The sequence below is a fragment of the Sus scrofa genome, unplaced genomic scaffold (assembly GCF_000003025.6).
Source record: "Sus scrofa isolate TJ Tabasco breed Duroc unplaced genomic scaffold, Sscrofa11.1 Contig944, whole genome shotgun sequence".
NCBI classification, from domain to species: domain Eukaryota; kingdom Metazoa; phylum Chordata; class Mammalia; order Artiodactyla; family Suidae; genus Sus; species Sus scrofa.
In genome coordinates, this window is record NW_018085356.1 from 656,674 (window position 1) to 668,760 (window position 12,087).

Below are 12,087 nucleotides of genomic sequence, written 5' to 3' on the forward strand. Positions count from 1 at the left end.
AAGCTCTGGTTGTTAGAAGGAGAAAAGGCAAGTGCTGTGAGCTTGTTTTGTTCTTGTATTTACATCACGGGCAGGGTCCAAAGATACAGGAGTCGAGTTCTTTCCCCCCCGGCCGCCGTCCCTCTATCCAGCCAGCTCTGTGGCGAGGGTGAGGCACAGCGTGATATGTGGGGGAAGGAGTTAAGTGAGAGCTAGTCTGGATTTCTGGAGTCCAAGTCTTGCCGAGTTTCCAGTGCTAGGTGTCTGCTGGAAAAATATAGCTGGGAGCCAGGTGACACAGCTGTGTGTGTTTGTTTTTGATGTTACCAGAGAAACAAGAGGGAAAAATACCAAAATAAAGTTTCCACAAAAATCCAAACTGACTTCAAAAAAGTGTGTGTGCACGGAGAAAGGAGGCCCACGCAAGCCAGGCTCCAATAACCTCCGCTCTGTCCTGCTCACCGCCCCCAGGCCCGCCCCCGCCCAGATGCACACGCAGACACTCACACACAGGAAGCGGAGGAGCAAGTTGGCATTTTCACAGTGGAACGGGCCGCCCCTCTGTCTCAGGCCAGGAGAGGGGCCACCACGTGAAGCAACTCTCAGCCAGGGTAGGGAGAATCACACTGCCCTGGCTGAGCCTCAGGTCGCTGAGTGGATTCAACAGAACCACCCACTGCAGGGAGACACTGGGCTGCATTATTTAGTGGTTATAAATAGGAGTGGAGGGGGTGCTATTAGCAATTACACATCAGGACTCAGGGCACAGGAAAGGAGGAGGCTGTGAACTTAAAGGCAAGGCAGAGGGCCAAATGAGACAGGCCAGCAGAGGCGGAGCTCACCCCGGCTCACAGGAACTGACCGCGGCCCTTCTGCAATGCAGGTCCAGGTACGCGCCATGCCAGGCACTGCCAGTGCCCTCTCCGGGGCATGGGACAGGGTGAGACCAGTCTTTGCAGCAAGCCCCAGAGGACAAGGCACTGCACATGCGGTGGGCCAGGCAAGCACGCCCATGGGTGGATCAGAGCTCTGCTGCCAGCTGGCCACTCTGGGCAGTCACTGGGCTCCCGTCTACCCGTAAAGTGGCAGTCCACCACCCTGGGGCCTTAGCACTCGCATTTCCATCACTCCTCAACAACCATCAGTGCCATCACTGATGCCTTCCAGGGAAGCGCGCCTCAAAAAGACAGGACTTCCCACTGTGGCACAACAAGATTGGTGTCTCTGTACAGCTGGCACTCAAGTTCAACACCCGGCAGGCACAGTGGGTTAAGGACCCGTTGTTGCTGCAGCTGTGGCGTGGGTAGCAACTGCAGCTCAGATCTGATCTCCTCCGGGGAACTCCATACGCCGCAGGTGGGGGGGGGGTGTCGGGAAAAAAAAAAGACTCAGACACAGTGCCTGGCTTCAAGGCACTTACCACAGAGGCGGCATAAGCTTGCTTGCTTCCTTCCTTCCAGGTAACACTTGTATTCTAACCATTTTAAAGTGTACAATTCAGTGGCACTTAGCAGAGTCACTGCGCCCTGCAAATACCAGCTCTGCAGGGTCCCGCACATGTCTGCACGGGGAGAGGGAAGGTGCCGGTGAGGCCGCGCTCCCTCCCGCCCTCACTGCTCCCTGTTTGCTTCATATAAATAGTCATCCAAGTGTGACTTTTGCACCTCGCTTCTCTCACAGAACCCAGTGTTTGCAAGTTTCGTCCACACCCGTCAGGGATCAGTACGTCAAGCCTTCCTCTGGCTGGAGAACATCCCACTGCGTGGACACCACCTCATCTGTCCTTTCAACCCGCGGGCGGACGGACAGCTGCATGGCTCCCACCTTCCGGCTGCTGTGAATAACGCAGCAAGGAGCACCCTTCGTCTGCGGCCTCCTAACTGGCTTCGCGGCCCCCCCTCTGCGGCGGGAGGAGGCAGAGGTGGGAGAGACACTTCACGCAGATTTGCCGCTGCACAGGCGCCCACGCAGCGCTGGGAGGACCCTGTGCACCGGCGGCAGCGGCACCACCGGGGGGCGGAGCCAAGGCCCAGGGGCCGCACAGCCTCCCGGGCCCAAGGGCTCAGGTCCACGTGACTTCCGGCCGGGGCGGGGCTTCCTTCCAGGGACTCTGAGGTCCGCCTGCCCGCGGAGCCCGCCTGACCAGGAGCACGTGACTTCCGGCGGGACGGGTGGGCTTCCGGTCGGGGTCCGGCTCCCTGCCGCGTGGGGGGCCCTGCTGCTCCGCCTCTTCTGGGGCGTTCTGGGGTCGGGCTTCCCTAAGCTCCGCACCCTTCGTCCCAGGTCGCTGCGTGGTGGTCCTGGGCCCGCCGCCAGGCAGGCGGCCTGTTGGGGGTTATCAAGGCCTAATCGCAAAGCAGCGAGAAAGGGCGCTGAGGCCGCAGACCAGCGGAAGGCTGAGGGTGCCGGCTTCGGAGTCTGCGCTTTAGCCTTGAAGGCTGAGACCCCGTCTCCGAAGATTTGGGCGGTTCTGAGTGCTTGGTCCTCCGTGCTCTTCTCGTAGCCTGATGATTGAGACAGCCTCATAAACCAACCAGGGAGGGAATTCATGTTCTTAAAATGGCTCCACTTGGTGTTGTCTTCTTCCGATTTACATTGTCCTCTTTTGTGAACAGCCCTCGGAAGGAGTGGGTGAAGAGGGGACGGAGGGACTGGGGGAAGGAAGGTCGCCTTAGCGCTTCGTTAGAACTCTGTGTAATTTGACTATTTCAGAATTGGGCGGGGGGCAGCCACGTCCGGAGGATCATGCTTGTTGACCAAACACAGTATACTGGGTTTTTCAGGTGCCCTTGGAGCGAAGTCATCTAATTCTCCCCCCACCCCCCACCCCCCCCACTTGAAACCAGCCTCAGACAACGCACCTTTCTGGAAGCCAGAGGCGGAGCCCGCGCCATATACAGAGAGGTGATCCCTACAGCTGGGAGTTAGGGAAATTCACGCCTGGTTTGGGAAAAAATGTAAGAATGTCTTGCAGCACCAACATAGGGGTCGAGAAGAAGGCCTGAAGTGGCGTGGGAAGGGGAGGGGCGGTCAGGAGAGGTCCCAGCGGAGGCCGAGGCCGGGATGTATTGATGGCCCTTTGGATGATTGAAGGGGCGGGCGAGGCTGAGCCTGGGGCCCCTGGGAACCAGGGCTGCATAAGCAGTTCAGGAAGGCGGGGAGGCGTTGGCATACGCGGAGAACGCGAAGGATGCTCTCAGCCAAGAGCAGCCCGGGCCTGGGGGTTGGTGAGGAGCACCATCCGAGCGGATGCTCTCCGGTCCCCAGGGACGGTGCCTGAGGCCCTTCTGTTCTTCCCAACGTGGGAGCGCCTGCCCATCTCCTCGTATCCAAGTCTCAGCCACCGTCCGAGACCCAGCAACGATTCCTGTATGAAAGCTCTTCCTGCTGCCCTCTGAGGTTACGCGCCTCCCCGCTTTGAGACGACGCACAGGATGCAGCAAACATAGATCCACAGAAGCCCAATGGAATGGTGTTGCAATGAATCTGTAAGTGTTCCCACTGGGACAGGCCATCCCGTCGTTCCTGGGTCGGAAACAGAGACTTTCCACTGGAAATTCCCAGAGGACCAGACCGCAGGGGCGGGGATGTGTGTGCTGTGCCCCATCCAGAATGACTCACTGTGGTCACCATATGACCGCTTTCTACTGTGAGCTTTGGCTGACTGGATTCTCTCGATGCTTCTTTTTTGCCGTGGTCCCTCCCCACTGACAAAGCAAGGCTAAGTGAAGCCACAGCTGGAAACTCTGAGCTTTGCAACACATCCGAGGGTGGAGAAGAGAACTGGAAGGGAGCATCCCAGGGCTGTGGGATTACCTGGTTGCTCCTCCAAAATAAAACAGTTTCCTGCATATTTTCCTAGAACTGCGAGGCCATGACAAATGGGAAAGAAGCCTGGGCGGGTGGGGAGGCACTTTGCCCAGGGAGCAGCGAGGCTGTTGCTTTTAAACTGTGGCTACTGTATCAGCGAAAGTCAGAGGTCCTCCCCCACCCCCCAGCATCCTCCAAAAATGAATTCGCAGGTGTGACTTTTTAGGAAATGGCTTCATCCACACATGACCCCTTTAAGCTTCAGCGTTCCAGCATGAGGCGCTCTGGCTCTCCCTGCCCATTTGTGTCCTGGGGAATCTGACACAGAGCTTGGAGGGCTGAAGGCGCGGTGGGAGCTTGACTGTCACGGGAGCGCTATCAAGCACTCCCTTTAGAAATACAAACATTCTGTTAATTTTTCAAAATTTAAAGTACGTCGCATACAGCTCTGCAAAACACAGAGTACGAATAACAACAGTGTTCCAGTGTTTTGGAAACGGCTGCATGTGAGAAGGACAGAAAGGACAGAGAAACGGACACACTGCAGGGTGGGAGGAGCTTGGACAGGCGTTGGTGTTCAAGCATCCTTACCCCAGGTCTTTGGTTACTCAAAACCTGGACATAAAGCAGGAAGGTGAGTGCGCGGTCCTTTCAGCGCCACGCCGGGGTGTGGTGTAGCCGCTCCCCCGTGCGTATGTCAAGTCTTTCTGCCCCTGCGTTCGATGACATCACCATTCACTGGGGCTCGGGTTCTCAGACCTTCCGTGTTGGCCGGCAGCCTCTTTCCAGAAAAGGTGCAAGTCCTCTGTGTTTGGGAGAAAGTGTTGACTGAGAATCAGCATCTGGGCTGCGGAGAACAAAGAGTTGCTTCGGAGTCCTGAGAACTGCCATTCCGGAGACACAGATTTGGGTAAAACCCAGAGTGTTCTGGGGAAGAGACGGAGTCAGGGCCTCTAAAGACAGAAGGCCTCAAGGTTAAGTTGCCCAGAGAGAACTGGGTTGGACATAAGAAGTTGGGATATTTGTCCTTAAGCAACAATGAGCTGGTTTAGGGCAGGTGTCCCGTGAGTATGTCGAGTTTCTGTCCGATGCCCTGGATGCCTTCGTTGGGGCAGTAAGTGGTCAGAAGGTCAGGTTTCATCTGCGCTGAGAAGGCCGTGTGTCCTGCTTCCTCTGTGGCTTCCTGGCTCGTTTTGGAGGCTCTTTCAGCAACTCCGACTCCGTTCTGGTTTCCCTTTCTGCAGAGGGTAGCTCTTTGGTGCTGGTCTCAGCATGTCAGTGAGGAGGTTGTGGTTGGACTGGCCCTGGTGTTTCTACTGCGATTGCAAGATGCCCTTTGGAGGTAACTGTCAGGAAACTTTGAAAAAGTAAAGGCTTATTACTTATAGTTTCTGGAAATTACACTGTACTCCTGGGCCTGCCCATCAGATTACAGGTAGAGAGAGCACGTGTGGACCTGGGGTTCGGCTTTTATTGGGGTCATGGGCGGAGGCTTAGGGTTTCTTGGGCTCACGCTTTGCTGGTGGATTTCAAACAAAGTATAGGAATTTGAAGAGCAGGAAGAGAAAAAGCAGGAGGCCCAATGGTCCGTAAGTGTTGCAGCCAAGCCTGACCTCTAAGATGAAGGAGCCTGGCGGGTGTGTGAGGGGTCGGCCTGGCTCTTATCTTGCTGGGCCTGGCACTGTGTCATGCAAGACAGCGGGCTTGGAAGTGGCGGCCTTGACTGGCAATCCCAGTTAAGTCAGGCACTTGCATTGCAAGAAAGATTTAGAAACCCCAGCTGCCAGGGTTCCCTCCGTGGTAACTCTGAAGGCTGTGATTTGACTGTCCGCAGGCAGAACTCAGAGGCTTGTTTCAGGAAGGCTTCCCTGAGGGCAGACCGTCCCTGCTCCTCTAAGGCCCATCCGAGCAGGCCCTGCCTGCTCCCTGCTTCCTCAGGAGGGAGCCAGGAGCATTGTTCTCGTCTTCGTCCTGGGCTTATGTGAGAGGCATGCTTTGAGCCTTCTGGACGTCGTGTTTGGTCAGTGAGGACGAGCAGGTCCTCAGAGCCTTCGCAGCTGTAGATGAGGGTGGCAGGGCCCCACCACCTGCTCCACCAGCCACAGGATGCCAGGACCGGCCTGGGTAGAGCTGGGCCCTGCCTGCTTTCATCCGGACCTCTTCCGGCACACAGACACTTCTCTGGGCCGTGACGACAGGTCCGGCCTGGGTGAGCGAGGAAAGCCCGCAGAGAATCGGAGGTTTTGTTCTTTCTGGGAAGGGATGGTGGTTGTGGGAACAAAAGTAAGCCTCTCTGTTGAAGGCGTGGAGTAAAACTGCAAACATTCCACCAAGGCCACCCCTCCTTGCACTGCGCGCCCAGCCCGTGGCACAGACACAGCCCAGCTCTCGTCCAGGTGACGGAACTGAGAGGCAAGGGCTGAACGCTTTTCTCTTGACTCTTTACTGTGACGTCAAGGGAGAAACTGCTCTTTGGAAAGTGGCGCTTTAGCGGAGAGCGTGAAGGAGGACGGGAGGCTTCCTCTTAGAAAGACTGCTGGCCGGTTGGGGTCCCCTTCCGGGCGGCCTCGGAGGAGGAGGAGGAGGAGGAGGAGGAGTGAGACGGGAAAGGTGGGCTCTGCGGGGCCAGACCGCCAGGTGCTGTGGGCTCGAAGGAGGTGCCAGGCTTGGGGGCTCCTGTCCGGTGCCTGTCCTTTCCTCTGGTCTCCAGGTGTCTGGGGCCGTGGTGGGCACCCTGGGCCCTCCCACACCCTCTGCCCCCCCCAAGTGGGCTGGTGGCTCTTGCCCCGGGCGACTCACAGTCTCCGGGGACCCTTCGATGTTAAATAAACATAGGACCAGCCGGGCGACAGACCGGCCGTAGCAGCCCCGTGGCCGCATGGGCGGGTGTGCTGTGCGTGCCAGGCAGGAGGCAGCAAGGACGTGGACTCCCGCCGGAGCTGGCCCTTCCCACAGGCCCCTGGCTGGGCGGTCTGTCCATCATCCCCCCAAGGAGCCCCCTTCCGCCAGCAGCCCCCGGCTCTGGCTTTGGCTGCTCTGTTCGCTTAAGCTTTCCCATCTGTGTGACCAGCTGGGAAGGCCGAACTCTAACCATAAATGGAAACGTTTTGAGGGGGCCACAGACAACTGCCAACGACTTGGGAGATGACTAAGCAGCCGGGGAAGGAAAGAGGTTTCGTGGCCCGGGAGCTCTGGCCCTTTGCCGAGGGCTGTCGGTGCGTGGAGGGACAGCGTGTGGCTCCCGCGACACCAGCTGCAGGTCCCCGAGCGCACCTTCTAGCAAAGCCTGGGCCGGGAGATCCTCAGCTGGGAAAAGGAGGTCTCATGTCTGATCTCCTTAAAATCAGTGGAAAGTTAATGAAAAAGTGTTTTCTTTTTCGAAGTTACGACTGAGCGAGGTTGGCAAGGATCAAAGCGAAGCTATTCATACATGTACTTTTCATGGTATTTTTGTTCAGGCCACAAAACAATCAAGCCTCCACAGATTTGTCCATTTAATGAAAAACAGGCAGGAGCGATAATTGTTCAGTTTTTTTTCTTTTTTAAGTTTTCAGTCTATTGCCACGAGGACTCAACTTTTTCATTTCGAAATGGTTTTTCTTTCTTTTTTGTTTCCTGTTTCTCCCAGTTTTCTGTGCAGAATTATCCACCACAGCACAGCGCTGATACGGCCACTGATACTTCACTCGGCAATTTGTGTCAAAATGAAGCGGTGACTAACGGGTGGGGAAGCTGAGGTCTTCGGGAGGGCGCGTCTCCTGTCGGGACGTGCAACGGGCCAGTGTGCGTTTGCAAGGTGGGCCCACGCGTGGCCCTCCCCGGCCGCGGGAGTCGCAGAGAGGGGCCTGGAGCTCCTTCTCCTGGCCTGAGCTTCCCTGTTGGCCTGTAGACCACGGGGGTCTCAGAACATCAAGCCCCAGAGAGGCGTGGTGGAGGGTCGGGAAGGGAGAGCGCCCCCGGGCGGGCGGAGACCTGCCCCAGAGAGACCGTTGGTGCTGAGCTGCACAGGCCTGGGCGGCAGGCCTGGGGCTTGGACCCAGGCCCGCGGTGCGTTCACCGAGCTCTGGGCACGTGGTTCACACTGGTCCCCGGCTCCTTCCCGCTGGATGGGCTGGGTGGGCGCTGGCCCTGGGCTGTGGGTGGAGGCGATGGATGCTGCCTCCAGGCCTCCTGAAACCACCTCTGTGGGACCGTCCACACGCCCTTTCCTTCAGCTGCCTGAGTGCAGGGCTCGGGGGAGGTACCCAAGGCCCCAGGGGGCAGAGCCGTTGCTGGAAGGATCCTGACTCCCCAGCGACCCCCTGGATCCGTTTGCTCTGAATGACCGTGGAACAGCACTGCGCTTCTGTCTGTTACCCGCGAGTCCCCTGTCGCAGCGCTCAGCTTCCCCCGCCAGCCCAGGGCGCCCTCCACTGTCCCCCTACCTCCCAGGCTCCGGACTCTGCTGCGGCTCCGTGCACGGAGGACGCGGACGACGCTGTTGGGGTTGAAGCCTCCGCTGGGCTCGCCCTGTGGGGCCCGGTCACCAAGCGCAAGCCTCACGGACGCGGGAGGTTGGCGAGGCCTTGTCCTTGGGCAGCAGCTGCAGGTGCCCCTCCTTCGGCTGCTGGGGCCCCGCCTGCCGCGCTGCCCAGCGGAGAAGGCTCAGGGCTAGGCTGGGGACGAGGGGACCCAGGCACGCTCCATTTGGGGGAGGAAGGTGAGGAGGAGGAGGAGGGAGGAAGTGTGTGCTTGGGCCAGATGTGGGCCACGTGGGCGAGGAGGCTGGCGGTCCCTCTGAAGTCCTGCCAGAGGGGCGCTGGGGCCGGGGAGGACTGCGGCAGGGAGCAGCCCTGGGGACACACTGACTTTGGAAGGCCCCCGGCTCCAGGGAGTCGGGTGGCAGAGATGAAAAGGCTTCCGCAGAGGGCGGGGCAGGGGCCGCTGCCTCGGGGCCCTTTCCCGCAGTCCTGGTCCCGCTCTCTGCCCCCTGAGCGGTGGGACCTGCGGACTGGACATCCACGCTCGCCGGCCTGGCGCCTCGTCGATTCGAGAGTTCACCTGGATGTCTGTGTTCAAGCGGGGAAAAGTGTGAACCTCTTCTCCTTTACGGTAGCATCAAAAACACGTGTGACTTAGCGGCAAATCTGAAGACCCGAACACTGAAAACTAAAACTCGCTGCTGTCATTCAAGAAGACCTGGGAGGTAGAGAAGTGGATCACAGTCATGGAGCCGGAGGCTCAGTGTTACTAAGCTTAAGAGTTGTTCTCAAGCTGACCTTTAGATTTAATGTGATTTCCGTCGACCCCACGAAGCAAACCAGACGTTGAAAACGGGTTCTACAATTTACGTGGAAGTTCAAAGTAATCTTTAAAAGAAGAACAAAGTTGGAGGTTTTAAAGCATTTGCTGTTAAGACTTAGGATAAAGCTACAGTCATTTTAATACATGGAATATATTTTATAGATCACGTATAGTTAATATAAGTAATTAATGTAATGCAGATTAAAGCCACGGCGAGATTCCACCGAAGCTGCTAGTGCGTGTGTGCTAGAATGCTGACCGTCCTTCGGGTGTGAGGCCACTGGGCTCTCAGCCTCTGACAGTGGGAGTTTCACGTGGTGCGGCAGTTTTGGGAGACTGGCAGTTTTGTATAAAGTTAAATTTACACTCCCTGTGACCCAGCCATTCCACTCCCAAGTATTTCCTCCAAACAAGTAAAAACATGTCCACACAAAGACGTGCACCAGGTGTCCACATCAGCTTTCTTCGTAATAGTCAAAAAGTGGAACCATCCAGAGCCTGGCAGGGAGAGAGGCTGGTCTGTCCACACTGCAGGTCACGGCTCCTCCGTGAGACCACCTGTCCTGATACTCGTGGCAGCGTGGGGGGGGGGGGAGGTAGGTCAGTCAGGCACCGAGGGAGGCGTGTTGTGTGATTCTGTTCCCGAGAGATTCTAGAACAGGCAAAGGTCATGTTTGGTGACTGGGAGCAGGTGAGTGGCAGCCTAAGGGGGCGGGGGGTGGGGAGGGTCCAGGGAAGACCACCTGCTCCGGGCCCAGGGGTGCGGGAAGGTCGCAGAGCATAATGAAGGGGCCGTCACATGCTGTGTGCATCTGTGAAAAGTCGTCGGACCCTACACTTAAAATACGTCCTTGCTTTTTTATGAGCTGTACCTCGTCAAGTATGACCGTAACGGGCACAAGGAGAAAGGCTTCATCGTTTGTAAGGCCTGTGCCCTTCGCTGCAGCAGCCGCCGAGCACGCCCAGCTGCAGGGTGGCGTCCGGCGGGGATTTGTGGGGAGCCCAGCCACAGTCTCCAAGGCCTGGCATCTTTTGCCAGACCCACGCCACATTTTTCCGTAAGGATTGCGGGGCTAAAGAGAGGGCGTAACCCTGGAGACGGGAGGAGGGGCGGGAAGAAGATGCTGAGCAAGATCTGGAAGTGCCCGGCTCTGGGACCCCACCTGGGACCTGTCTCCAGGGACCTCAGCTGCAGCCACCTCCGGTCTCACAGGCCTAGTCCGCTCTCTGCTGTGGGAACTGCACAGCGCTTCCTATCTGCCAATGTGCTATTAGAAAGGAAACCAGACATTTAAAAGTATTTATTTATTGAGCCTTAGCAAGGATACACCCATTGCACGTTAACATAAAAACTTTTAATTTAAAAAGCTATATTTTCCACCAAAAATAAAACCACTGTGGGAGGAGCGGCGCTCTGGTTCCCTTGTACAAGGTTGCGACGTCCAGAGGAAAGCTTGGTTTTCAGATCCGCCTTTGGAAGCTCTCGTGACAGGTTGTTTTGGACAAAGTATGTGATGAAGCCTGGCCTCATCCAGACCCAGAGCTGGAGGGAAGAGTGTAGCTAGGATACTCTTAGATGGCTGTGGATGGCCTTTGATACAAGACCAAAACCCAATAAAATTCACCTCCTAAGGGCTTGTTGCCGTGTGGGGTCTGAAACCCACCCAGGGAATTTGTGGGCTCTGCAGATGTGCTGGAGAAGGAGCATGAGGAAGGCACATCCGTTATCGCCGAAACGGATCTGGCCTCACAGACCCCTGGAGGGGGCTCAGGAACCCTGGGGTCTTTAGACCCCACTCTGAGACCCACCGGCTAAGTCTTCAGACGGTGGAGATGTTCTCTGAGCCACCGGGACGTGTGGAGCCCTGGGTGGGGCCAGGGGCTTGATGGTCCTACAGAATTCCCTGGTGAGTCTTGAGATCAGCTGCCTTCAGGACCCACTGCTGTGGGGGGCAGGCCTTTCAAGGGTGTTGGGAACCCACAGACATAGAAAACAAACCTACGGTTACCAAGGGAGAGGGGAGGGTTACATTTGGAATTTGGTGACAAATACACCCTGCTATATGTAATAAAAACCAGACCTGCTGTGGAGGCCAGGGAACTACATTCAATATCTTGTAATAACCTGTAGTGGAAAAGAATCTGAAAAAGAATATATGTGTGTATCTCTATGTATGTATCACGGACTCACTTTGCTGTACACCTGAAACACTCTAAAGAAATGACACTTCCATAAAAAATAAAAAACAAAAAATAAATAAAGATAAAGAAATACAACAAGAGCGTCAGGGAGAGATGCTGAGTGAGGAGCATGTGTGACTCAGGCCCCGGCTCACAGCCTGCACCTCCTCCTCCTGCCACGGAGCAGCCCTGCCCAGCCCAGAACTGAATCAGCCTGTTTCCGAACGGTGGCCGACCGCACAGGGTTTACCCTCTCGCAGTTTGGTGGCTCTGCTGCGCCGGCAGGGAGGATGCAGACCAGTCTTCCTGCTCTGCCACTCTTAATAAGTGATCTCCATCCTCACAGCTGCCTCATGGTTCTTAATGGCTGCTGGAGCTGCTGCCCTCACGCCTACATCCCAGGACACCAGGGAGGGACCCACAGCAGCTCTTACTGGAAAAGTCAGCTTTCTCCCTGCAGCCTCCCTGGTTGTCCCCACACTTGCACTGACAGCTCATGGGCCACCAGCTGCAGGAGAGGCTGGCACGTGCTGTCTTCCCCTGCTTATGTTACCATTGTCCTGAACGCAGGGAGGGAGGGGGGACCCGTGTGGGGGAACACAGCCTCGTCCCTCCTCCATGTGCTCTGTTAGATGAAGAGCCCTGCCCGGGGGCTCCAGGGCCCTCTTTGCACTTGGCCTCGGGGCCCTGGCTGGTTTCCGGCCCTGACTCCTTGGTCCCAAGCTCGCTTTCTAGGGCACAGGGAATCAGCCACCACGCCGCCTGACCCTGGGGACCTGTCTGGAGACCCCACAGCTCCCTGCGAGATCTCTCCCTGTCCAGCTGGACCTACTG

At 57.0% G+C, this 12,087-nt stretch overlaps 1 long non-coding RNA gene across 1 annotated transcript; it reads left to right on the plus strand.

Annotated features, from left to right (window-relative positions):
• The first annotated feature begins 430 nt into the window (after positions 1–430).
• Positions 431–9,036, plus strand: LOC110259167. The gene is made up of 3 exons (XR_002341357.1): positions 431–868; positions 1,660–1,900; positions 2,763–9,036. It is a non-coding gene; the product is annotated as an uncharacterized LOC110259167 (long non-coding RNA).
• Positions 9,037–12,087: the final 3,051 nt, after the last annotated feature.